The sequence below is a fragment of the Nicotiana tabacum genome, chromosome 14 (assembly GCF_000715075.1).
Source record: "Nicotiana tabacum cultivar K326 chromosome 14, ASM71507v2, whole genome shotgun sequence".
Taxonomy (NCBI): Eukaryota; Viridiplantae; Streptophyta; class Magnoliopsida; order Solanales; family Solanaceae; genus Nicotiana; species Nicotiana tabacum.
In genome coordinates, this window is record NC_134093.1 from 20862896 (window position 1) to 20889772 (window position 26877).

Sequence of the window (26877 nt, forward strand, 5' to 3'; positions counted from 1 at the left end):
GTATTGCTTCTCCTTGACTTCCACAACAAGTGATGACTCAGCCCTATTTTGCACAATTACCCCTCCTTCACTAGCATCCACAAGACGAACTCCCAAACTAGCCAATCGGTGAACATCCTTGGCCAATGGCCCTTTGATATGCCTCCAAGTGTGCTAAACTACCCATATATTTCCGTCTAAGAGCATCCTTCACAACATTAGCCTTCCTCGGATGATATAGAATATCAATGTCGTAGTCCTTAAGTAACTCAAGCCATCTTCTCTACCTCAAAATCAATTCCTTCTTCTTGAAAATATATTGAAAGCTCTTATGGTCCGTGAATATATCCACATGGAACCCATATAAATAATGACGCCAAATTTTTAATGCAAATACCACTGCCACAAGTTCTAAGTCATGTGTTGGGTAGTTCTTTTCATGATTCTTGAGTTTTCTAGAAGCATAAGCTATTACCTTGCCATGTTGCATTAATACACACCCAAGCCCAATTCTTGAAGCATCACAATATACCACAAATCCATTTGCACCCTCTGGTAAGGTCAATGTTGGTGCCGCAGTCAATCTCAATTTCAACTCCTGAAAGCTCCTTTCACAAGCATCTGACCATTGGAACTTAATTGCCTTCTGCGTCAATTTAGTCAACGGAGAGGCAAGGGTTGAGAACCCTTCCACAAACTTTCTGTAATACCCCGCTAAGCCTAAGAAATTGCAAATCTCTATTAGGGTTGTAGGCCTCGGCCAATTCTTCACAGCTGTAATTTTTTGAGGATCAACTTTAATTCCTTCACTAGAAACGACATGACCCAAGAATGTGACAGATTCAAGCCAAAATTCACACTTTGAAAACTTTGCATATAACTTGTGCTGATATAGGGTTTGTAGAATTACCCTGAGATGATCATCATGGTCCACTCAATTGCGTGAATATACAAGGATATCGTCAATAAACACTATCACAAAAGAATCGAGGAACGGCTTGAAAACTTAGTTCATAAAATCCATGAAAGCTGTTGGGGCATTTGTTAGCCCAAAAGACATCACCAAAAATTCAAAGTGCCCATATTGGATTCTAAAAGCTGTTTTCGGAACATCTTACTCCTTGATCTTCAATTGGTGATACCCGGATCATAAATCAATTTTGGAGAAATACTTAGCACCTTGCAATTGGTCAAACAAGTCATCTATCCTTGGCAGTGGGTACTTATTCTTGATTGTGACCTTGTTAAGATGTCAATAGTCGATACACATTCTTAGTGACCCATCTTTATTCCTTACAAAGATAACTGGTGTGCCCCAAGGTGACACACTCGGCTGGATGAAACCCTTTTCTAGCAAGTCTCTCAATTGTTCCTTTAGCTCCTTCAATTCTGCATGTGCCATTCTTTAGGGTGGAATAGATATAGGATGCGTGTCTAGCATCACATCAATCCCAAAATCAATCTCCCTATCTGGTGGAATCCCAGGGAGTTCATCCGGAAAGACTCCCAGAAATTCATTCACAATAGGCACAGACTCAAGTGTAGGTGTCTCAGCATCGATATCCGTAACCGGACCAAATGGTAAATACACCCCTTGCTGATCATTTTCGTGGCCTTAAGGTAAGAAATAAACCTACCCTTCGGCACTAATCATCACCCTCCCACTCAATAACTGGCTCATTTGGAAATTCTAACCTAATAGTCTTGGTTCGGCAATCAAGCTTGGCAAAACAAGAATAAATCCAATCCATCCTCATTATCACATCAAATCGACCATTTCCCAATTCAATAAGATTGGCCATGGTGTCCCGACCACGTAACGTGACAACACAATCCCTATAAACCCGTGCGGCCAAAATAGACTCACCAACCGGAGTAGATATAGTGAACGACTCATGAAGTTGTTCTGGTTCTATCCCAAATTCCATAGCAACACAAGGAGTGACATATGACAAAGTGGAATCGGGATCAATAAGAGCATATACATCATGGGATTGGACAAGCAATATACCTGTGACAACATCTGGAGAAGCCTCTGAACCCCGATGCCTCCGCATAGCATAAATTCTACTGGGTCCTCCCGAATTCTGTGCACCACCCCTAACTGCACCATGCCCTGTGGGTGCTGGGGTGCCTCGAGCTGGAGGTGTTGTGGATGTAGTAGCTGCATAATTAGCTGGCTGAGCCGCACCCCTTCCCATATTTCGGCGGGACGAGCGGCAATCCCTCTGAATGCGACCCCTTACACCGCACCCATAGCATATAGGCAGGTCCATGAAGCAGGCCTTAAAGTGCATCCTCCCACACTTAGGGCATGGGAGCATCCGCTGCTAAAACCTTCCGTCGGGACGACCCTGCTGGTGGGGGTCCCCAGTTGCCCTGACTGGGTCCAGACGACTGTGTACTCATCAAAGACTGAGCGAATGATTGGGATGGTCCTGATGATCCCCCCCTGAATGTCGACCTACCACCACCACCGGAAGAACCACCAAAGTTGCCCGCGGACTGGGCCTTGCTGCTACTCTGACGCTCCATTCTATTCTTCAATTTGCGGGTCTCTGTGGCTTGAGCAAATGCCACCATATTACCATAGATCATATCGGAATTTAAGGCAGCTGTAGCGGTATCATTAATAACCAAGGGGCTAAGTCCCTGTACAAACCGGCGCACTCTAGCCTCCATAGTGGGCAACATGTGAATAGCATACTTGGACAGGCGCGCAAACTCCATATGGTACTCCCACACATTCATACTACCCTGCTTCACGCTTTCAAACTCAGCGACACAGGCTGCCTTAGTTTCGGCAGGCAAGAAATGATCCATAAAGGCATCTGTGAACTCACCCCACCTTGCCGGAGGGCTCCCCTCCTCACGGGATTCCTGCTACAACTCAAACCAAGAATAGGCCACCCCTTTCAGGCGGTAGGAGGCCAACTCCACTCCCTCCGTCTCTGTAGCATGCATAACTCGGAGAGTCTTGTGCATCTCATCAATGAAGTCTTGGGGTCTTCCTCGGGATTAGTAATCGTAAACACTGAAGGATCTAACTGAAGAAACTTGTTCACCCTGGAACTAGCATATTCCCCTGGATGACTGGAAGAGGTAGGCCCAACACTCGATCTCTGGGCCTGAGAAACCACTATCTGTACCAACATCTGTATGGCTACCCTAAGATCAACATCAGAAATACCAGAATCAGAAGTTGGAGCTAGAGGTGGAACTGGAATATTAGTTGGAGGAACCGTTGTACCTTCAGTAGGTGTAGGGACATGTACGGTCTGATCAGTTGTGGTAGAATCAGGCAACATAGTAACTGGGGGAATATCCTCACCCCTCGGGTGCTCACCCGCATCATCAAATATAGAATCAACTGCCACTCCCGGGGTGACATTGGCTCTTTGGCCAGTTCTTGCCTTCTTCTTAGGTGTAATGTACTGAAAATTAGAGCAACGCACGAGTTAAAGGAGGAACAATCTTACAATCAGTTTTATCGCACGATCCAGAACATGAAAGAAGGGTATTATTCCTAAATGCCCAAGTAGCATCCTAATTATAGATGTGGTCGACAACACACCGATAAGAAGGACTCTACTAGACACGGCTCCGAGACATCCTAGGACACTTTAAAACCTTAGGCTTTGATACTAAGTTTGTCACGCCCCAAACTCGGGGAGCGCGACCGGCGCTCAACCGAGTGAACCCGGCCAAGCAAGCCTATTAGATTTCCTTCTACCCAAACTCATCCATGAATAAAGAGAATACATATTTTTGTTAATTAGATAATAAGGTGATCATGTCTACAATACCAATCCATTACCATTAGTTACTTCATTTAATAAGTCTCAAAACACACACATACACCCCTTCATGGTTCAAAGTGGAACAAGTGATTTAATCACAACACAACTTGTTTATCATTCCCAACACCCATATACAACCCACACTAAGTCTACAGAGCCTCTAAATATACCAAAGAGTACAATGATAGTGCCGGAAACAAGGCTTCGGCTATACCTCAAAACATGATAAAACATACGAAACAAAAAAAAATGCACAACCCCGGAATGAGATGGGGCTCACCAAGTCAGCTGGGAAGAATGAGCACCGCTATCACTGGTCAATATCCTCCGCTGTGGAACCACCTGCATCCATTAAAGATGTAGTGCCCCCGGAAAAAATGGATGTTTGTACATGTCGAATAGTACTAGTATGAAAACCAAACACCAATTTAAGAATTCGGAAATACAATATGAATATGATGAACCAGGGCGACAATAGAATAGCACACATAGCCGTTTAAACCAAAGAAAGCTTATCAAGAGATGCCACTAACATTTATAGAATTTAAGATGAGATCCCCTGTAACCATTTTCATACAAAGCGGCCCCTCCGCCTCACCCCAATGTATGCAGGTGGAGGTGTAAGCACAATACCAAAACTCTACTCAAGCGGCCCTGCTGCCTCACCCCAATGTTTGCGGGTGGAGGTATAATCACAACACCAAAAACCTACACAAAGCGGCCATGCCGCCTCACCCCAATATATGCTGGTGAAAATACATCAACGATACCAATACCTACACAAAGCGGCCATGCCGCCTCACCCCAATATATATATATGGGTGGTGGTGCAACAACAATACCAAAATCATACACAAAGCGGCATTGCCGCCTCACCCCAATGTATGCGAGTGGAGGTGTAATCCAATCACAATCTCTACACAATTTGGCATAATAATTTCCACATAAATCACGACTTGGAATCATAACATGTAGATACACAATCCATAGTTTGGAACACATCCTCAATTGATAATACAATATTATAAGAGCATTTGTAACATGAATTGAACATATATCTTTATCACAAAACTTATTCGGAATAGTCGTTGTAATAAATATCTTGGAACTTGCAAGGATATTGGGGATTCCAATTCTTAAAGAAGAGTTTAGCCAACATACCTCAATTGAGCTTTCTTAAACTCTAAAATATTTCTGAAATCTTAGTAACTTCAATCTATTTTATAAATGTAACAAATTGAATCAAAATTAGGAAGATGATTGACGAGCGCAAAACACACACTTGAATTGTGCTCGCTAGTCAAAAATAGTATAGTATAATTATTGTGTCCACATGGATTGAATTTAAATAGTATTATCGTCGTTCGTAGCTAGATTGCTATCCAGGAGGATCAACAGTTCAGATTTATGCAATTAAGAATTTAAACTAACTAAGAATATAAAGTTATTGACTAATGACAATCACAACAAAGGTAAGGAAGGAAATTATCAAGTCACCGATTTATTTTAGAATCTCAAATTCAGGATCTAACTCTAGATAATTCACTTTTAATGTTCAAGTGAGTCTCTCGAATTCACTTAATTATTAGTACAAATGTTTAGTAGAAACTCCTCTCTCGATTAAGTTTCAACATCACAATATGAACCAATTTAAGCTCGGTAAAGATATGCAAGAATGCCTAGTGGATTAGCCTTTAGAAAAATCTCTTTCGATTATTCTCCTAACTAGGTTTAATCAATGATTCAACTAGCCTCTTTCGATTATTTAGAAGAATCTATGAACTCAACCAACAATATAATGCAAATATATCACAAGTTAAGCCTCTTTCGATTACAAGAACAAGTGAATATAGATACAACAATTAAATCTTCCAAAAAATGATTCAAATACATAAAAAATAGAGTTATAATCCACAAACAACCATCAATACACCAAATCCATCAAAACCCAAAAGGTTCTACTCCATAGACATGGAGAAGTTCTTCACAAATGAAATAAAAGTAGAGGAAAACATAAATACAATCCAAACCCGGATCTTGAGTGAGGAAGGAATGATGAAATCCTTGTGCTTGTATTCTTCAAACTCCTCCTTGGCCTCCCTAGGTCTAAGGTATGTCAAAAGTCACACTAAAATGGTGTTTTGGGGTGTTTTATCTGCCCCCAAAACCAATCCCGGACGAAACTACCCTTTTCTTAGAGAAATAGGACTTTTTCCGGACAGAACATGCGCGGTCGTGCACCTGGGGACTTGGTCGCACACTTGGTCACGCACTTTGAGCATTGTTCTGCCCCAAGTATGCACCCAGCTGCGCGATCACGCACTTTGAGCATTGTTCTGCCCCAAGTGCGCGCCCAGGTGCGCGATCGCGCACGTGGTCACGCACCTGGGTGGTAAGTTAGGAATTTGGGAAAATGTAAAACATGAAATTTGTAGCCCTTTTAAATAAATTTCCAACGATATATTGTGTATCCCAAACGGAGTTACGAGCAAAATGTTATGTGCATTTTACTAGACATTGCGCAATATGCCTGCTCGATTTTTCATTTCATTCCACTATCATCTGTTGATCCCTGAACATGATCCCAACTTAACCCTTGGGCTTTTACTCAGACCTCAAAGCTCCAAAATAGCATGAATTCATGGCACAACATTTACATAGCTAGGAATCACTCCTACAAGGCATAAAATATAAAATAAGTGCAAAACACGCCTAATTAAAGCTCAACATAAGTAAAGTGCAGTAAATTAGAGTGCAATAAGCGACTAAAATATGGGATTATAGCCTACCATCAATACCCCACACTTAAACCATTGCTCGTCCTCGAGCAATCAAACTACACTTCACATAGACATGAGCTTTTTAAACAACTCTCCTAACTCATCACACCAAGAATAATTAAACAGATTATGCACAATACCGTAACATCCTCGCCTCAAGATTTGACTCAAGAGCACCACACATTTTTCACAACCTGCTCACTTAATCTAACACAAAGGTCAATGACATTACCCTTCTTTCATGAATCAAGTGCCCTCATACGAGAATGGAGAGTAGTTCCACACACAATAAAGTTTAAGAACAATTAAGAACTTAAGATAGGAAGAATTCGCTCTCTCATAAACAACATTCATGTGCCACAAAAGATGTACCATAAGCTTGCCCGTAATGTACTACTTTACTAATTGAGCTCATTCAGTCAAGGATCAAGTAGGGCTTTATTTGGTTGTAATGTAGGCTGCGAAACGGGTAGGATATGTCTGAAGATATTGACTACACCTCCCTAAGCACTTTAATACATACAATTAACCGTTCAAAACTCCACACTTATGTCAATCCATAACACTACCTTTACATCAATATATGTCAACTCCCCACTTCTTTAAGCACAAATGCATTAAGAGTTACCACTATCAATGATATTTTTTTTTTATTTTCTTTTTTCAGTTCAAGTGGCTCTTACTTTTTCAAAAAATGCACATTTCTCCTTAATTCAATAGGTCCACTCAAAAGCCAAACCAACACCCCACACTTTAAGTTCATAAGAAATTTAAATGCTCGCGAGAGGTAAAAAGGTTCGAATAGATGGTCAATTCAAACAAATGGGTAAGGCTTGCAATGTGGTTGCCAAAGAAACAAGATTCCAGGCTCAAAGGGGTTAACTAAGATACATAAAAATTAGATAGGTACAATATATAACTGGCTCAATGAAGAAATGTCTATATCACTTCCAAGACTGAATGAAACTACTATTTCGCTTTGCAAACATACGGGGCAAGTTCTAGACAACAAATGCAATGCACAGAATACGCAAAATCTCACACACATGGCACAAGACTCACTCAGGATCGGACTCATCAAGACACTCTAATCAAAGTAGTTAAGCAAAGTTAATATCATACAATTTAAGGTGTTTATACAAGAGTCAAAAACTGAGCCTAAGCGTCACACCTAAAGCACATATTATTCTCAAGGCATGATAGAGTCAAAAGATATTGCTTTCATTTCAAATCATAGCACAAAGTTTCCTACTATTCTACAAAACCAAAAACTAACTACACCTGGTTCAAACAAAACCCTTGGAAAAGAACCGCGGCACAAAGAAAAATCAAGGGGGAATTTATACACTACCTAAAAAAAGAAATTTTTTTTGCCTTTTTCCTTCGACTTTAATCCCTCAAGAAACCTGTCGAATGATATTCATCGTCGGGAAAAATCAAAAAATTTAAAATTTTTATGGTTTTTTCATTTTTTTTCTATCAAACTGCTACAAACTAACATACAAAACTAAGATTAATACACAAACAACATACATACAAATATACACACTTAAAGTTGTGGCATGTCCCCATGACACACAATTAAAATGCATAAGGTAGAGGAAACTTTCCTGAATCTCTAGTCGGGGTCTGAGTCGAAGTCGAGCTCCATTCTTCGCTCCCGAGCAAGTGCACACATCCACGCATACAACTTCTTCTCAGCCTTCTTGGGGTACACCCCACACTTATCTTTTTTACTCGTCGCAGTCTTCTCTCTCTCTCCCTTCACTTTCCACACAACACTAGCATCTAGCTTCTCCCTTTTTACCCCTGTTTCTACATCCATCTAAAAAATCATAGTCTCCTCGCCCACTCTAAGCATGGGTTTTCTCTCATATATATCTAATATTGCTCTACCCGTTTCTAGGAATGGTCTTCCTAGGATGAGGGGGGCCTCATTGTTCTCTTCCATTTTAACCACTATGAAATCCACAGAAAATACAAACTTATCTACCCGAACTAAGACATCTTCAACTATTCCCTCAGGTATTAGAGTCGTTTGGTCTGCCAGTTGCAAAGATATTGGTGCATACCTTATCTCTCCAATCTCTTTCTCCAGTTTCCTGTAAATAGATAGAGGCATTAAATTAATTGAGGAACCAGAATTATATAGAGACTTATCAAAATTAGTAGTGCCTAAAGAGCAAGGTATGGTAAAACTCCCTGGATCTCCACACTTTTGTGGTAGTTTGTTTTGCAATATTACACTGCAATGCTCTGTGAGCTTGACCACCGAGGTCTCTTCTATTTTCCTCTTCTTTGTCAGAATCTCCTTCAAGAACTTGGCATAAGCCGGCATTTGTGAGAGCATTTCTATGAATGGTAGGTTTACATGAACCTGTTTCAGCACATCTAGAAATCTCTCAAACTGCTTGTCCAGCTTTTCTCGACTTAGCTTTTGGGGAAAAGGCAGCACAAACATATGCTTGCTCTTATCATGTTCCGCCCTTCTTGATTTTTCTTCCATTTTTTTCTCAGATTTCATCGGGCCTTTATTCTTTTTATCAACATCACCCTTCAACTGCTTCTCACTTTCTTTTTCAAAGTTTACCTCATTTTGGATCGGGGTGGGATCTTTTAACACTTGACCACTTCTCAGAGTTACAACCATCACTGTTTCTTTTGGATTTTTCTCAGTATCAGTGGGAAGTGTTCCTGGGGCTCTCTCCGACATTAGATTAGCTAAGTGCCCAACCTGTTTTTCCAGTCTTCGAAAAGATGTACTCAATTCTTTGATAGCTGCATCATGGGCATCAAGCCTCTCATCTGTCTTGAAAATGAAGGTCTTCATAAGATCTTCCATGCTAGATTGATTCGAGTGTGGAGAGTAATACTGTCGTCTCTGATGATTTTGAAAACTTGTAGCTCCTTGTTCTTGGAATCTAGGGTTGTTTTGTTGCCATGCATTTACAGTACCCCCTTGTGAACTCTATGAAAAGCCGGAGTGCCTCTGACCCATTGCATTATAGTTTCCTACATCATTCACTTCCTCAGTTGAGGCTTGACACTCATGGGTGGGGTGTCCTCTTCCACATATATCACAAGTTGCGTGGTGTACATTTTGCATCGAATCTATAGTTAGCTTCCGTATTTCTTTAGCCATAGCATCAAGTTGTACTTGCGCAGATGTAGTAGCATCAAATTGGTGAACACCAATTGATTTTATTCTTTCCATACTCTCAGAGGTCCACTGATTAGAATCTTCGGATAATTCGTCAAGAATTGTAACTATCTCCTCTGGAGTCTTCTTCATAAAAGGGCCTCCAACTGCATTGCTCAAGTTCTACGCGAGGCCGGTGTCAATCCATCCCAAAAATCCTGGAGTTATATCTAGAGTTCAATTCCGCTATGTTGACACCTTCTAACTATCTCCTTAAACCTCTCTCATGCTTCAAAAACAGTTTCATTCTCTTTCTGGCAGAAGTTATGGATTTCTCTTCTAAACTTGCCCGTCTTGGCTAAGGAGAAATATTTATCAAGAAATTTTCTAGTCATTTCCTCCCATGTTCTAATTGATCCATTTGGCAAGCTTCGAAGCCACTGCTTTGCATCATCTTTAAGTGAAAAGGGGAATGACCTTAAATACAGTGCATCTTGTGACACCCCATTATATTGAAAAGTAATCATAATCTCCTCGAAGTCCATCAGATGCGTGTTTGGATCTTCGTTCATCTTTCTTCTGAAAACGCAGCTGCTTTGAATGGTTTGAAGCAAACCTTGCTTCAACTCAAAATTATTGGCTGCAATTGGAGGTGGTCTAACACTTGACAATCCTTGATTGTAGACTAGTCTGGAATAGTCACCCAATGATCTACCAGGCCTTGGTAGCACATTCTCGAACGGGTCTTCAATCAAGGGTCGATTTAGATTAAATCTTCGACCCCTATTGTCTTCGACGGTTTCCTCAACAGCTCTATGGGCTGCCTTAGCAGCTATCCTTGCAGTTGCCTCGTTATTATCCATGTGTTCTTGGGTTGAAGGTTGTCCCAAGAACCTTACGGTAAACTCTTTCTCCTTCCTCAGCTACCGCATGTGTTTTCCCAATTTCAGTTTGTAGGGTATTACTTCTCTACAAGAAGATCCTGTCATACACCACAGACTTAACATGTTGCCTACACACGGAGGAGAAACCCGTGAAGAACAAAAATAAAAATACAAATAAATTCTTGAATTAGCACTACAAACTATTTCTAATACTATTAATTGCCAATCCCCGGCAACGGCGCCAAAATTTGACGAGCGCAAAACACACACTTAAATTGTACTCGCTTGTCAAAGATAGTATAGTATAATTATCGTGTCCACAAGGATTAGATTTAAATAGTATTATCGTATTTCGTAGCTAGATTGCTATCCAGGAGGATCAAGAATTGAGATTTATACAATTAAGAAGTTAAACTAACTAAGAATCTAAAGCTATTGACTAATGACAATCACAACAAAACTTAATTAGTAGTACAAATATTTAGTAGAAACTCTTCTCTCGATTAAGTTCCAACCTCACTATATGAACCAATTTAAGCTCGGTAAAGATATGCAAGAATTCGTAATGGATTGGTTTTTAGGAAAACCTCTTTCGGTTATCCTCCTAACTAGGTTTAATCAATGATTCAACTAGCCTCTTTCGATTATTTAGAAGAATCTATGAACTCAATCAACAATATAGTGAAAATATATCACAAGTTATGCCTCTTTCAATTACAAGAACAAGTGAATATAGATACGACATAAATCATCCAAAAACGATTCAAATACATAAAAATAGAGTTATAATGCACAAACAACCATCAATACACCAAATCCATCAAAACCCAAAAGGTTCTACTCCATAGACATGGAGAAGATCTTCACAAATAAAATAAAAGTAGAGGAAAACATAAATATAATCCAAACCCGGATCTTGAGTGAGGAAGGAATGATGAAATCCTTGTGCTTGTGTTCTTCAAACTCCTCCTTGGCCTCCCTAGGTCTAAGGTATGTCAAAAGTCCCACTAAAATGGTGTTTTGGGGTGTTTTATCCGCCCCCAAAATCAATCCCGGACGAAACTACTCTTTTTAGGAAAATAGGACTTTTCCCGGATAGAACATGCGCGGTCGCGCACTTGGGGTCGCGCACTTTGAGCATTGTTTTGCCCCAAGTGTGCGCCCAGGTGCGCGATCGCGCACATGGTCACGCACCTGGGTGGTATGTTGGGAATTTGGGAAAACATAAAACATGAAAGTTTTAGTCCTTTGAAATAGCTTTCTAACTATATATTGTGGATCCAAAACTGAGTTTTGAGCGAAGAGTTATGTGCATTTTACGGATACTGTGCAATATGCCTGCTCGATTTCCACTATCATCCGTTGATCCCCGAACACGATCTTAACTTACCCTTGGGCTTTTACTCAGACTTCAAAGCTCAAAAATAGCATGAATTTATGCCACAATATTTACATAACTCGAAATCACTCCTACAGGGTATAAAATACACAATAAGTGCAAAACACGCTTAATTAAAGCTCAACATAAGTAAAGTGCAGTAAATTAGAGTGCAATAAGCGACTAAAATACGGGATTATAGCCTACCATAAATAATCATGGTTCTAGCTCATTTGAGTATTTTATCAAACACTAGGTGTGCAGTAAGGTTTCAAGGTCCTTTTATGGAGGATTCTATCATCACACAACCCATTCTTAGCTCAACAATCCTCCTACACCCCTTGATAACACATGCATGCAAAATAACCAACTCACATACCCAAGAATCATCTTACTAATTACGTATTTCTAGTTAACTTTCGTAATGAAGGGTTAGGGTGTAGAATCTTACCTCTAGGATGCAGACCTAGTGAGTTTTCCTTGTTAATCATCCAAGATTCGAGCAAGAATTGAAGAACAAATTGTTGAAGAACTCTCTCCCACTCTAGGGCACTCTCTAACCCTCAAAATATCAAACTTTTGCTCAAATGATGGTACAAATCGTCTATTTAACGAAGTAGGATCGGGTTATAAAAACCCAAAAATGAAGCTCCGGAACAGGGTATGTGGTTGCATATGCGACCGTAGAATAGATATACGGTCCACATATCGACCGCACAATTTGGCCCCCAAAGCTGATGTCGCATGTCTGGATCTGCGGTGATTACAGATGCGGCACCACAAAACCTTAAATTCCTTTACGAAATTCTACGGTGCCTTACAGATGCGGTACCCTCAGGAGTGCCTCTGTTGTTTATCTCTATTTGCTGTGTACTTACCTTTATGTAATTTCTCATTGTTATATTCTCAGTCATTTCATTATATAATTATATCTTTTGCCTTGTTTCTTTTATTCCAATCGGGCCCTAACCTGACCTCGTCACTACTCTACCGAGGTTAGGCTTGTCACATATTGGGTACCGTTGTGGTGTACTCATGCTACTCTTCTACACATCTTTTTGTGCAGATATAGGTACTTCTTATCAATAGATACCAGTGAGATAGCCTGTACGTGGAGACTTCAAGGTACATCTGCCAGAGTCCGCAGACCTCAGAGTCCCCCTCTATCCTTATTATGTTATTTTTCCTTATTCTCTTTAGACTCTGATGTATAGAGACACTTAGCATTTTTCTTAGAAGTTTGTGACTTATTTCTACCGGATTTTGGGAATTGTAACTATTTTTAATCGCGATTTGATTTATTTTATATGTTGAGATTTGAGTTTTAGTTTTATATTCTGTTGTTAGGCTTACCTAGTCTTAGAGATTAGGTGTCATCACGACATCCTATGAAGAAAAATTGGGGTCGTGACAATATTGCCCTTTCATGAGCAAATATAAATTTACTTTTAAATAGCAAAATAATATAGGTCCTATAATTTTGAAAACATAGAATTAACACATGAAGATCTAGCAAGTAATATGAAAATTCGCAATATTCTCAAGTAAATATGCAATACTATGGCTTGTCATTTGAGTTACTTTCAATCTTTATATTCCTATAGATTAATAGAACTTTAAGCATTTATTTGTTAAAGAATTTTAAGGAATACGACATATGATTTATATAAGAATTGTTGGGCAAGCCCCGAGGGTTGAGCGTTAGGTTTGTTTAGGACGCACAATCGAGTACTTGGGGGCATAAGTATTACATAACTAAGCCTCGCATTGATGTTTTAATTTCAATACCACACAAGAGGGGGGTGATTTGTGTGGTATCTAATTTTTCGCGTGCACGGATTATAGAAGGACCTGGTTCTTCTATGTGTTCCTTATCTTACTGTTGCGGAATAATAAATACAGAAATTAAAGAACACAAGGATTTTTACGTAGAAAGCACCTGGCTCAAAAGGTATAGAAAACTACGACCTACTTCCCAATAGGATTTTTCCCAAACTCTCCACTAAATCACTGAGCCAAAAACTGCATTTACAAAATACTTTTGTAAACCTAGGATTAACTCTAATCCCATTGTGGCACACAACCTCTAACTATTGCGACAACTTCAAGTTAACTCTAACTTGAATACTCTGAGTACCTATTATAATTGTCTCTAGATAAAGCTGAAAGGTACAATACCTACTACAATTGAACTAGAGTAAAAGACAGACACTTGGATCTGGTTGTTCTATCTGGTTCATGTAGCTTCAGGTTCACACACTTAAATCACACACGAACTGCTTGCAAAATGCCTTGCTATTTTGCTCTCAATTCACGTTTAACTTCTACTTTTGTGCGTCACCTGTAGAATGAGAACTTCCTGCGATTTATAGAGTTAGTAGAGTAGAAAACAACTAGAGTTTTAATGCTACTCTTCCTTGGTGGAAGAGTTCTAGTTAATCTCAACTCCTAACTCCTTTCTTATCTTGGATAATATTCTCGTTGAGTAAGGAGTCCTTCTCTTTATCAATTATGCAATTTTTTCGATCAGGAGATATCTATTATTATGCCAGATTTTGTTTATCTCCTGCATGTGCATCTCACGTGCTTTGAATCTGCCCGTGTCTATGCCTACCAGTGATGGACCTGGTTCATTCCTGAGTTCTTTTGTCAATCTTCAAAACTATCCTTTACTTGGGCCAACAAATTCCCCCTTTTTTGATGATGACAAACTCTGTGCTTCCATAAGCTTAGGCCCTGTTTCAACTTAGCTCAACATCAATACAATGTTAGAAACATTTTTCCTTTTTATCACTTATCATCAAGGACCAGGTTCATTATGTTATAAACATCACTGTTCAAAGTGTAAAGCACAACCTTTTTCCCCTTTTGGCGTCATCGAAAAGTTGCATAAAAAATATGAGATAACCAGATTTTTAAACTTACCCATGGCCACTGGGGCTACTTCAAATGCAATCATGGATTAATCATCATAGATCAAGCTAAGAATTTTAACCATCAAAGAAATATAAACAAACAGTTAGAGCAAAAATAATGAATTTCATTGATGATTGATACGATTCTTCCACAAAGCATAAAAAGAAATAAAAACACTGGAAACATGAGCAAACAAAAAACATCTCAAACTGGGTCACTGAAAGGTCTACACTGGGCTAGAAGTTTAAGGCTTGGAAGAACTGGGGGCTTGGTTTTTGGCTTGGAGAAGTTTCAGCATGTCTTGAAGAATTCCATCATTCTTCTCGTTTTCCTTTGCTAGTTCAGTTCTGAGAGCATCTCTCTAAGACTCTACCTCAGCCAACCTTTTCTTCAGCCTCTAAATCTCAGCATCCTTAGCCCCACTTTCTTGCACCAAGGCTCGCACCTTGCTATTCACTGGTACCTTCTTAGATGAACCGGGTTCTTTAGGAGTGACATGGACTTCATAGTCACAAGCAGGCAGCGTATTTGCCCCAAAATGATCCTTGCTTGTACCAACCTCCCTTTCTTCTTTGGATTACAACTTTCAGTCACTCTCTTCAGTAGGTCTGCGAGGGTTTCTTGTTCAGATGAAACATGTTCATCTATATTTTTTCCAAGTTGAACCAACCCCTCAGCGGCTTCGCCAGACCCACTTCCCCCTGTTTTCTTTACACTCTCCTCTACTCCAGCAGATTTTTCTCCCCAAACAACCATTGCACCTGTGTCTTTGGTTAAACTCACAGGAGTGGGTGAAGAATCAACCACTCTTTTACCCTTTCCCTTCACAGCACTTCGAACACCTTCGCTCTCTTTTTCTTTTTCTTTTTCATTTTTACCACAAATTTCTCCAGACTTTGTAGTTTCAACACCTGCTTTAGACCCTACTAGTACAGACCTATTCTCCAAATTTGTTCTCTCCCCGCAACAACCTTGCGAGCAAGCATCTTTACTCTTTTCTTAGAGGTTGAGGTGGTGGAAGGGATGATAGTGGGTGTGGAAGTCTAATCAAACTGAAGTTCAGTTTTGAAAAGACTTTGGAGTATATCCTTAGAATCTAGGTACTTCAATTCGGTTGGGACTCTTTTGAATAGAACTGTTCTCTTGTAACGGATAAGTCCAAAAGGAGTTTGGAATTAATTAAGACTCTGCTCATGATCCAAATATTATTATTTCAAATTATGCAGAGTGTAGAAAACATATTATATTATCTTGATGAACCAGGATTTTCACTGATATTTCTCTTTTGTAAGTCTAAATTTGCCAAAATATAGAAAATATCATTAGAGATTAATGAGTCATTTTAACACATAGCACAAGAGTATACTATTGAAAGTATGAGCCTGAGCAAAAGTTAATCTTATTATATACACATTTTCAATTTTTCTAACCAAAACCAACAAAAAAAAATCATTTTTTTTTCATTTTTTTTTCATTGTGAATTCTGAACTAATCCTTTTAGGTGATCTTAATCATCCCTAATTCTAACATGTTCCTTTCAAAGTGATCTTTACTTAGGGCTTTTGTGAAGATGTCAGCTATTTGCTTGTCAGTAGCACAAAATTCCACAGTGATCAACTCTTTTTCATAGTTATCCCTCAAAAGTGATGCCTAACATCTATGTGCTTAGTTCTCTTATGATGAACCAGGTTCTTGGTCATACTAATTGCACTAGTGGTATCACCAAAAATAGGGATACAACTAACATCAATTCCAAAGTCCATTAATTGATTTTTGATCCATAACAATTGAGCACAACATGAAGCAACAACAACATACTCAACTTCAGTAGTAGATAAGGCCACTGAATTTTGCCTTTTGGTGGCCCAAGACACGACATGAGCCAAGAAAGTGTGCCATACCTGAGGTGCTCTTTCTATCCACAAGAAAACCTGCATAATCAGCATCAGCATATCCCACAAGATTGAAATTACTACCTTTTGGATACCAAAGACAAAGATCAATGGTGCCTTTTAGATATCTCAAAATTCTCTTGACAGCAGTCAAGTGAGACTCCTTTGGATTTGCCTGAAATCTTGCACAAAGGCCTACACTGAAGACAATGTCAGGTCTACTAGCAGTGAGATACAACAATGAGCCAATCATTCCCCTATACAACTTCTGATCGACATATGAACGAGGCTCATCTATATCCAACTTTGTAGTTGTTGTAATAAGAGTGTCAATTTCTTTGGAATCTTCAATTTTAAAACTTTTAAGCAACTCTTTTACATACTTCTGCTGATGGATCATAGTTCCATTTGGATTTTGTTTAATTTGTAAGCCTAAAAAGAAATTAAGCTCACCCATCATGCTCATTTAAAATTCACTCCCCATTAGTTTAGCAAATTCTTTACTTAACTTATCAGTAGTTGCTCCAAAGATTATATCATCAACATATATCTGAACTATCAAGAGATTTTTACCTTTTTCTTTCAAGAATAAAGTATTGTCAATTTTACCTCTCTTGTAGTCATGCTCAAGCAAATATTTTGATAATCTTTCATACCATGATCTTGGCGCCTGCTTGAGCCCATAAAGTGCTTTGTCAAGTTTGTACACATGATCAGGACTCTCCTTGCTTTCAAACCCCATAAGTTGCTTGACAAACACTTCTTCTTTTAGATAGCCATTGAGGAAGGCACTCTTGACATCCATCTGGTAGAGGGTGAATTCCATGTAAGCAGCAAAGGCTATAAAGAGTCTTATTGCTTCCAACCTTGCAACTGGAGCAAAGGTTTCATCATAGATCATAGTCTATTCCCTCCTCCTAGCTATATCCTTGAACCACCAATCTTGCCTTGTTCCTTGTAACAGTTCCATCTTCATCAAGTTTGTTTCTGAAGACCCATTTTGTGCCAATTACTGATCTGTCCAATGGTCTTGGAACCAGATACCAAACTTGACTCCTTTCAAATTGGTTGAGTTCATCCTGCATTGCATTTACACAGTCTGCATCCTGCAAAGCCTCAACAATATTTTTAGGTTCAATAAGAGATAAGAAAGCATCAAAAGCACAAAGATTCTTTAATGAAGATCTGGTTTTGATTCCAGAGGTTGGATCAGTAATTATGTTCTCAATGGGATAAGAACTTTGATACTTGTAAGGTTTCACAACCAACCGATTTCCCCTTGATATTCCTTCAGTGTTTTGTTGTTGTGTAGCAAGTTCATGGACAGGTTCCATTGAGGTTTGGGGATCATTTCCTCTTTGTTCTATTCCCCCTGTCAGGTTGCCCTAGGTAGAAGGACCCATTCCATCACATGTTCCTTCTTCCAATGCTGCTTTAGTCTGGGCTGTGATTTCATTTAAGTTTCTCACCAGCCCAATTGCTTCATCATCATGTTCCTGTCTCTCATAAAGAATGTTAGTTTTATCAAAAACCACATGAACACTTTCTTCTACACACATAGTTCTTTTGTTATAGACCTTATAAGCTTTACTATGTGAAGAATATCCCAAGAATACTCCCTCATCACTTTGCCTAGGGAGTCTTTACCATTGTTGTGCACAAAGCACTTGCATCCAAATGTCCTAAGATGAGATATATTTGGTTTTATCCCTTTAAGTAACTCGTAGGGAGTTTTCTCAACAAGAGGTCTAGTCATGCACCTATTTATGATGTAGCATGCAGTATTTACAGTTTCTGCCCAGAAGCTATGGGGCAATTTACTAGAAAGAAGCATAATCCTAGCCATATCTTCAAGTGTCCTATTCTTTCTTTCAACTACTCCATTTTGCTGTGGAGTCCTAGGAGCAGAAAAATTATGATCTATGCCATGCTCATCACAAAATTCAGCAAATTTAACATTTTCAAATTCAATGCCATGATCGGACCTAATTGATGCAAGTTGATTACCTAGTTGTTTCTTAGTTTTTCTAACAAAAGAAGTGAACATGTCAAATGATTCATCTTTAGATGTTAAAAATAATGTCCAAGTAAACTTAGAGTAATCATCAACAAGCACCATCACGTATCTTTTACCACCTCTGCTTAATATTCTCATTGGACCACAAAGATACATATGAACCAGTTCCATCATTCTGGTGGTACTTACCACTTTCTTGCATTTAAAAGAGGATCTTACCTGCTTCCCCCTTATACAAGCCTCACAAACTTTATCTTTCTTGAACTTGATGTTTGGCAGTCCTATCACCAAGTCCTTGGAGACTAATTTGTTAAGTTGACTCAGACTTACATGTCCAAGTCTCTTGTGCCAAAGGAGGGGATCGTTATCCAACACACTTAAGCAAGTGAATTCATTTTCTGACATATATTGTTCACTCTTTTTCCCTGCAAAATAATCTTGTCAGTGATAAGATTAATCACAAAGCATTTATTAGAGGTGAATGCTACCAAGTTACCTCTATCACACAGTTGTGATACACTAATTAGACTGTATTTTAGGCCGTCTATTAAATAGACATTCTCAATCGAGTGAGAGTCAGTCTTACCTACCTTGCCAACCCCAATGATCTCACCTTTCTTCTCATTTCCAAAGGAGACATTACCTCTTTTGAGGTCTTCAAGTGAAAGGAATTGTTCCTTGCTTCCTGTCATGTGCTTTGAGCAGCCACTATCCATGTACCATATTTGGTTGCTCCCCTTCACTTGGGCCTGTAAAAGGAAACCAGGGGTTAGTCTTAGGAACCCAAACTAGTTTGGGTCCCTTTCTATAGGCAAAAGGATGAATCAAATTCTTTTTAGCCCAACTTGGGAGCCCATTTTCCCTTGAACAAACTTTTTATTCTTTTGACTAGCCTTTTATTTTGCAGTGCATTCACTTTTATAGTGACCAATCTTACCACAGTGAGTACAAATCTTGTTCTCAGGAAGTGTAAGGTACTTACTTTTGGGATTCCATTTAGGTGGCAGATTCCCAAAGGCAAGTCCTTTTACATTGCTACTATGATGTTCCTGTAGCCATGAAAGTGCATCGGAGGACATATTCCATTTACAAGTTCTGTCTAGTTCATGCTTGACCTTGCCTAGATCCTTTGTCAAAATTATTACCTGCTCATCCTTCTTATACAACTCATCTTTTAGTTTACCAACATTTTCTTCTAGAGTGAGTTGTGTGCAATCAGCTGTCTTCTTACTTGTTCCTAATTTCAGTTTTAGGTTTTCAGATCTAAGTTCTAGGACATTTGATTCAAATGCATGAACCTGGTTCTTTAGTGCAGTATTTTCACTTACAGTCTCACTAACTCTAAGTTCCAGGTTCTTACACTTTGCTTTTAAAATCACACATTCCTTAGACAACTGTTTCTTTTCATTGTTTATATCCTCAGATTCATCAATGAAATTTAGAAGTAACTCAGATAGCCTTTCTTTAGACAAAAACTTAATCTTGTCTTTTAGATGGATTATACTTACTTCAGATTCCTCATCGGATTCTCCAATTGCCATAACTGCTTGTTCATCCTTATCTTCATCATCTGAATCCTCATCTGAGCTTTCTCCCCAAGCACCAACCATAGCTTTTGTTGATCCTTTGTTCTTCTTGGGATGAACCTGTTTCTTCTTTCTGTTTCTTCGTTCAACTCTTTCCTTCTTCCATTCAATTTCCCATTGAAGGCAGTTTTTGATGTGGTGATCAGTTTTCCCACACTTGTAGCAGCCCTCATTGGTCTGTTTTTCAGTAACCCTTGGTTTGCTGTAGCCTTCACTTCTCGAAGAACCCTTTTCTCTCATCAGGTACTTCTTGAAGTCCTTTGTGATCATAGCCATTTCATCTTCCTTTAGATCAGAACATTCAGTGATTCTGAGTGTCAGGCTCCTTTCCTTCTTGGGTACATCCATCTTCATGGTTTGCCTTCTAAGTTCATAAGCAGTGAGATTTCCAATTAGCTCATCCAACCTAAGAGTGACAATATTTTTTGATTCCTGAATAACAGTGATTTTTCTCTCCCATGAGATTGGCAGAACCCTTGTCAAAATCTTCTCAACTTTGTCTTCTTTAAGAATAACCTTCCATGAGAGTTAAGTTCATTTGTTAGTATGGTGAACCTTGTCTATATCTCTTGGATGGTTTCTCCTTCCTTCATACCAAAATTCTCATATTGAGAATATAGTAACGTTCCTCTTGTCCTCTTCACCTGAGGTGTTCCTTCATGAGCCACTTGCAAAGTGTCCCAAATTTCCTTAGCAGTAGTACAACTTTGAATTCTGTTGTACTCATCTGGACCGAGTCCACAAACAAGCCTTTTCTTGGCTTTAGCATTCTTCTCCCATTTCCTCAAGTCATCAGCAGTGCAGTCAGCTCTTGTTTTTGGCACCTCTTCTCCTTCGGCATTTATCTTCATGGTAGCCAATGGACCATCTATGACAATGTCTCATAGCTCATAGTCTTCTCCTATGATGTGGTCTCTCATTCTGTTTTTCCACCAGGAGTAGTACTGGCCATTGAAGAGTGGTGGCCTAGCAGTGGATTGCCCTTCCCAGTTTCCAGGTGGTGCACTCATCTTGATCTTCTCCTAAGGTGTAGCCTCTTCAAGGATAACCTGCTATGATATCAATTGATGTTTTAACTTCAATACCACACAAGAGGGGGGTGATTTGTATGGTGTCCAATTTTTCGCGTGCACAAATTATAGAAGGATCTGGTTCTTCTATGTATTCCTTATCCTACTGTTGCAGAATAATAAATGCAGAAATTAAAGAACACAGGGATTTTTACGTGAAAAATACCTGGCTCAAAAGGTGAAAAAATCATGACCTACTTCCCAGTAGGATTTTTCCCAAACTCTTCACTAAATCACTGAGCCAAAAACTGTATTTACAAAATACTTTTGTAAACCTAGGATTAACTCTAATCCCGTTGTGGCACACAACCTCTAACTATTGCGACAACTTCAAGTTAACTCTAACTTGAATACTCTGATTACCTATTACAATTGCCTCTAGATGAAGTTGAAAGGTACAATATGAAAACACCTACTATAATTGAACTAGAGTAAAAGACAGACACTTGGAGCTGGTTGTTCTATCTGGTTCATGTAGCTTCAGGTTCGCACACTTGAATCACACACGAACTGCTTGCAAAATGCCTTGCTATTTTGCTCTCAATTCACGTTAAACTTCTGCTTTTGTGCGTCACCTGTAGAATGAGAACTTCTGCGATTTATAGAGTTAGTAGAGTAGAAAGCAACTAGAGTTCTAATGCTACTCTTCCTTGGTGCAAGAGTTCTAGTTAATCTCAACTTCTAACTCCATACTTATCTTGGATAATGTTCTCGTTGAGTAAGGAGTCCTTCTCCTTATCAATTATGCAATCTTTTCGATCAGGAGATATCTATTATTATGCCAGATTTCGTTTATCTCCTGCATGTGCATCTCACGTGCTTTGAATCTGCCCGTGTCTATGCCTACCAGTGATGGACCTGGTTCATCCCTGAGTTCCTTTGTCAATCTTCAAAACTATCCTTTACTTGGGCCAACAAATTCCCCCTCAAGGAGTTTTGATAGTGCCCTGCTCCGGGCGAGCTCTGTGGAGTGCCAAAAAAACCTTTTAAAGCTATTCTAATTTGCCAAAATTTAACCTAAAAATAATTTAGAAAATAAATTTCTAACAAAAAAACATACCACAAATGTTTTTGCTGGTCCGAATGGGTGCCAAGTCCTAAGCTGTCTCAGACTATCAGCTAACTGCAGCAGTGTAGGTCCCATAACCACAAAACCTTCCGGTCAGCCGCGTTCCCTGTCTGATGACGTGGCAATATGACATGCTCTAAGTCACGTGACTTTGGGCCCCACTTTGTCGGCTTGTCCCTCTGATGCGACAAGCTTTCGCCTTTTTGGATTCTACTTGGATTATCCATTTACCAATTTCTCGTATCTATCTCTTTCTTTCCCGATATTTTCAGTTTATCACAATCATTTTCTTCTTCCTTTAGCAACCACGATAAAAAAGTACGTACTAAAAGAAAAGGAAAAAGTGTTTTACTTTTATATACTAATATTCTTTCCACATTTTCGTTTTACTTCTCTAAGATCTCCCAATTAATAGAAAACTATAATCTCTCCCTAAAACAATAGTTAAAAAATATAAATTTATCAATATATAATATACATATTTTATGCATAATTAACTACTATATTTTTATATATTTAACTAACTAATATAATTGTTTTTGACAGATCGGTCAAATATTTAACTTGCCCAAAATTTGAAAGTTGGACTTCCTCTTGTTCTTCATTTGGTATAAGGTACTCATGACTAATTCGAACTATACTTGAATTATAGATTTATTAAAAAGAAAGTGCTTGCTATGAAATAATTATTTTTAAAACTTGAATCAAAAATCTCTAATTAAATATAATTTTTTTATCCCTCCTTAATATGAGCTAAAGGTTGATGGTTGGCTATTTAGGACCTATTTGGTTTGGAAAGAGTTTTTAAAAAAAAAACTATTGTATTTAGATAAAACGCCTTATTAAGATAAACAAACAAATTTATTTTTGGAAACAGAAACCAATCTATGGTAGCTTTTCATAAATTGACACATTGTCTCTAACCATATCCTTGTACAATTATATTTATACCATAACATTTACGTTTACACTATCTAGCTAGAGTCAAGGGCTCAAGGCCTTGTACAATTATTATATGTAAAGGAATTTTTAACAATCAAAAATTGCAAAATTGTTAGAAAAAGAGTTTTTGAGAATAACGTTTTCAACCAAAAATATTTTTTCACAAAAAACAGTTTCATTCAGTACATCGTAGGATTTAAAGAAGTTTATTATTCAGAGTGAATTATTTTCACAAGGTAATAAAAGAACTCATTTTTCTTACTTGCTGATAATACAAAGGAAAAAATCCGTAGTAATCCAGAATAGGCTAGAGTTAGTAATAAAAGTTAAGTTTTAAGCCATTTTTTGTACTGTATAATGAGGTCTATTTCGGAAATGGAATACAATCATTGATCGTTTTGTTCCTTTCAGATCCAACATTTCTGTGGAAATGTATTTCTACCTTTTGTTTTTATGTTAGCATTCAGCATCCCCACGCCGATATAGACACCGGTGAAGCTAGAAATTTTTCTCAGTGATGTTTAAATTTGAAAGAAATAAAAAAAATTCAACAAAGAATGTTCGGTACATATTATATTCATCTAAAATCTAATATCTTATTTATATATACAGTGTAGGTTTTCGTAATATTTCGATTAAGGATGGTCAATTGATCACCTTTGGCAAAAGGTGGCTTCGCCCCTGGATATGCACAGTCTACCATAATGCAAGTATTAGTGAATGCTTTCACGGTTCGAATTCGTGACCGCGAAAAAAGCACTAATACAGTCAAACCTTTTTATAACAGCCTCGTCTGTTCCAGATATTTTTGGATGTTATAGCGAATTGCTGTTATAGAAAACATATACTCCCTCCGTTCCAATTTATGTGAACCTGTTTGACTAGTCACGGAGTTTAAGAAAAAATGAAGACTTTTTGATTTTGTGGTCCTAAACAATTCAAAAAGGGCCCAGAATATTTGTATGGTTATAAAAGCTTCTCATTAAGGGTAGAATTGTAAGTTTAAGCAAAATTATTTTCAAATTTAGAAAGGGGTCATTCTTTTTAAAACGGACCAAAAAAGAAATAAGTTCACATAAATTGGAACAAAGGTATTATAATAGAACATGGGATTTGGTTTCGAAAAAATTTGACTTTTATAGAGAAGTGCTATTATACAATGATGTTCTTATAAAGAGATTTGACTTGACAAGAGTGGGTTGCTTTAGTGGTAAGCACCCTCCACTTTCGACCAAGAGGTTGTGAGTTCGAGTCACCCCAAAAGTAAGGTGGGGAATTCTTGGAAGAAGGGAATCGAGTTTCTATCGGAAACAGCCTCTCTATCCGAGGTAGGGGTATGGTCTACGGATTGTCTCCCCATATTCTACGTAAAAACTAGATAATTTGTGCACAGATTTTACACAAATTCACCTTAAAGCTACTGCCACAATTCACCTATTTATTGTACTTATTCTTTTTTGTCCCTCGATAGGCCCACTAGTATTATGTTGGTTTGTCTACTTTGTTCAGTTTCCTCATAAAATACGAAATTATCTAAATGGTGGTCCCAAAATGGATGCTCGATCCCTGAAATTTTGGACTTCTAGGATTATAGACATATAGTAGTATATTGATAGTATCATATTCCTATTTACTTTTAACAAAAGCAATAAAAATAATAATAGTAATAATAATAAAAGGGTATATGCTGGTTGTCTTGTAAATATTAGACAGGCTAGAGAAAGAAAAGAGATGGCAAAAGTATGGAGAAGCAAATGCTTTTGCCTGGTAAAAAGACACAACCTTTAGACACTAACCATCGTTTTTCATGCTAAAGCTGACACCTAAGCTTTATTAAGATTTTCTAAATCTTTGTTTGTTTCACTAATGACAAGTGCTTAATTAAGATTCTTAATTAGGTGATTAAAAAGTCTTCTAAATTTTCTTCATTAGTCTTCATCATGACTATGACACTTTTGTCTCTCTTTTCCTTCTATTCCATTTCTCTCTCTCTTTTTCTTTTCTTTTTTGCTTTTGTTTTTCATGCTTAAGGAGTCTTTAAACCTAATTGCTTAATTCACGTTAATTCATGTAGAAATAGCACAATGTAGTCACTCTAAAGAGCTATTATTTAAGAATTAGCCAGTTCATTCTGAATTTTAATTTTTCAGGACAAAAATATTGTGGGTTGTCTTGAACTTAAGATTTTTATGTTAAAATTTAAGGACAAAATAAGTACTGGCTAATCCCTAAATAGCATACCTGAGAATGACTATGTGCGCACTTACCCCTTAATCAATTTGGCGAGGGATACATGTCTCCCCTAGTAATCACATAGTATTAATTACACAAACTTGTGCCAAGTCTAATTCGGCCACTTAATTAAGGTCAAATGTCTCTTTGAATCCATTAAGCTTGCTTAATATATTAGAGAATTTATTTTGGAATAAGTAGACGTGGAGATTAAGTAGAAAATTTTATAGAACCCATAATTATGACCTAGAAGGTCCTCCTGAGTCTCATAATCGGTCACAGTAAAAACTCATTCACTCTGAATATTTACACCTAACCAGTGAATATATATGAGACACATAGAGATGATATGATGGGAGCTCGATCGAGCCTCACTTGTCCCAAGCCCTATAATAAATGAGAGTTTTTGCGAAGATATAATGATAGTAAGAAGGTCTCTCTAATCTAGAGGCAAATATATAATTTTAAATTTAATGGATTTAAGTTTTGAGTTCTTGAAATAAGAATTTAAGATAATATAATACAATGAAAATTTTTCTTATATATATATATATATATATATATATATATATATATATATATATATATATATATATATATATATATATTTATTATATAAGTGTAGATACACCTAGTTTAACTAAACTATTATTTAAATTAAATTATAAATCTTCCTGTGTATTGTCTAAAATTAAGTTGGTTCAAAGGTAAGAATGTACCAATTCTTCTTGGTTCAATGACAGTCAATAGGTTGGACCTCTAGTACAAAGAGACTAAAGAAGAATCTATTTCAAGATTCATACTTGATGTAAAGGTTGAAAATGGAATTAAGTAAGGTCACTTGAAAAATCAATATAATCTTGTACTATAAGTTGTATAAATAATTATACCTAATAAAGTTACTTAAGTGCTTTTATTCAAGAATAATCATATGTCAAATCAACATTGGCAGACATTAATGGGCCTTCAAAAATGATGCTTTGTTATCCTAAAGAAGATTTATATAATTAATCAACCCTTAATTTACCTCACGCATGATAATTGTCGGACACAAGGTATTAGTATAATTCATCACAAAATTCTGTCAAATATAATATCAATTAATGAGCATGTTTTCTTAAGATAATGCCAGGAATTACAGAGCTTTCTAACTCATTTGTCCCTCCAAATAGTCAGACCATTTTTCTACTTCC

General features: G+C 37.9%; 1 non-coding gene across 1 annotated transcript; it reads left to right on the forward strand.

Moving 5' to 3' along the window:
* Positions 1 to 9938: 9938 nt before the first annotated feature.
* Positions 9939 to 10045, forward strand: LOC142169286 (small nucleolar RNA R71). Its single transcript, XR_012698994.1, has one exon. It is a non-coding gene; the product is annotated as a small nucleolar RNA R71 (small nucleolar RNA).
* Positions 10046 to 26877: the final 16832 nt, after the last annotated feature.